Source organism: Austrofundulus limnaeus, unplaced genomic scaffold (assembly GCF_001266775.1).
Source record: "Austrofundulus limnaeus strain Quisiro unplaced genomic scaffold, Austrofundulus_limnaeus-1.0 Scaffold15, whole genome shotgun sequence".
Lineage (NCBI taxonomy): Eukaryota > Metazoa > Chordata > Actinopteri > Cyprinodontiformes > Rivulidae > Austrofundulus > Austrofundulus limnaeus.
In genome coordinates, this window is record NW_013952417.1 from 1,538,601 (window position 1) to 1,540,714 (window position 2,114).

General features: G+C 40.2%; 1 protein-coding gene across 2 annotated transcripts in view; it reads left to right on the forward strand.

The window, feature by feature from the left end:
• LOC106513817 (uncharacterized) overlaps nt 1-2,114 on the forward strand; it is a 15,610-nt gene that overhangs the window by 7,817 nt on the left and 5,679 nt on the right. The window lies entirely within an intron of this gene.

Genomic DNA, 2,114 nt, shown 5'->3' on the forward strand with positions numbered 1-2,114 from the left:
CACACACACACACACACACACACACACACACACACACCCACACACACACACACCCCACCCCCCTCAAGAGACTTCTTTTCGGGTGCAACATCCTACTCTGTTTTCCAGAGTTCAGAATTGATGCTTGGTTTTGTTGGCTCTGACAAGGGTTCTGGAGCTGATGGGTGGGCCACGTTGCTTCCCCCCTCGGACCTCTGACTTCGGCTACATGTATAGAGATTGCCTCATTGTTTTAAGGAGAAACTACACTTTACCAATAAAATTTAAGCATGCATGTAGCGCTACAAATGTCACAAATTGTATTACTTTCTCCTACTGTGCATGGGCCTCCTCAACCAAGTGTTGTAAAACTGACACATTACTGTCTTGGTTCTGGTTCTGTACCCCACTGCTTRAAAACAGCTGTTGTCTGTCCTCTGTTAAAAAAGCCTAATTTGGACTCTTCTCTGCCTGAAAGCTACAGACCGATCTCCAAACTACCATCTTTATCAAAAATCCTTGAAGGTTGTAGCTGAACAATTGATTTGCTTTTTGGAGGAAAATGACATTATGGATGTTTTTCACTCTGGATTTCGCGAATTGCACTCCACTGAAACAGCTTTATTAAAAGTTGCAAGTGACTTGCTGATAGCAGCTGACTCTGAAAACTACACTGTGCTGGTTTTATTGGACATAACTTCAGCCTTCGACACTGTGGATCACTGTTCTTGTCAGCAGACAGAGATTTGTTTGGTATTTCTGGCTCTGTGTTAAACTGGTTCACCTCTTATTTACAGTATCTGAACGGTCTTTTATGGTTTTTATGAATCAGTTTTACTCTGATGTTGCACCGCTGTCTTGTTGGGTACCCCAAGGTTCAGTTTTGGGTCCAGTCCTCTTTATTGTACTTATACCTTTAGGAGGTATTTTAAAATGTTACAGTAATGTGTCCTACCATCTGTATGCTGATGACATACAGTTGTACTGTTCCTTTCGAGCCTCTGAGTTCTTCAAACTTTCTGAACTTAACTGTCTGTCAGAAGTCAAAATATGGCTGAACAACAACTACCTGCAGTTAAATGCAAACAAGACTGAAACTCTTATTATGGCCCCTGATGATAAAATCCCTGTAATCAGGCAGCACCTTGCTTTTTTAACCCCTTCAGTGAAAAATAGTCTCATAAATCTGGGTGTTATCTTTGATYGTTCTATGTCTTTTGACAGCCATTGTAAAACTTTAGTTCGTAATTTTTTTTTATCATTTAAAGGGGCAATATCATGTAAAATCAACTTTTTTGAGTTTTATATCATGTTATAATGTTACATTCTCATAAAAACATGCCCAAAGCCTTCATGCACGTTTGAGAAATACTGCAGCATTTTTAGGCAGCCATGCAGAGGAAAACAACAGGTGGGGACCAGAAACGCCCCTGGGATATGTCTTTAAGCCGAACTTTCTCATCACGGAGCACACCTCCCCACCCCACACACCCCGCCCTTAACTCCTGCAGGCTCTCGGCAGTAAGAAAGCAAACTGAAAGTGAAACTTAAGCTGTCTGCTGAGATCCACTACTTCTCACTCAGTGAAACTCTTTTCAGATTCAAATACCTTTGAGGAAATGTATTTTTAGATGCCAAGTAAACTGCATCATGGCGCACGCGTGAAACATCCCCCCCGCCCATGACTCCTGCAGGCTCTCTGCAGTAACAGAGCAAAGAGTGAAACTGAAAGTGAAAGTGAAACTTAACTGTCTGCGGAGATCCACTACTTCTCACTCAGTGAAGCTCTTTTCAGATTCAAATACCTTTGAGGAAATGTATTTTCAGATGCCAAGTAAACTGCATCATAGCACACATGCGACCCCCACACTGAACTGGGTGGGACAGAAGCAGAAGGAGGTTCTTAAAGAGACAGAGGCCAATTTCAAGGCGTTTAGAAGAGAAAGTGATGAGAAGATAAGTTTATTTTCTATTTTAACATAAAAACAGCATTTTAATAACAACTAACGGTGACGTAGATACTTTATTATGGTATAGTATTTAAATATATAGATACTTTATCATGGTATAGTATTTAAATAAATAGATACTTTATCATGGTATAGTATTTAAATAAATAGATACTTTATTATGGT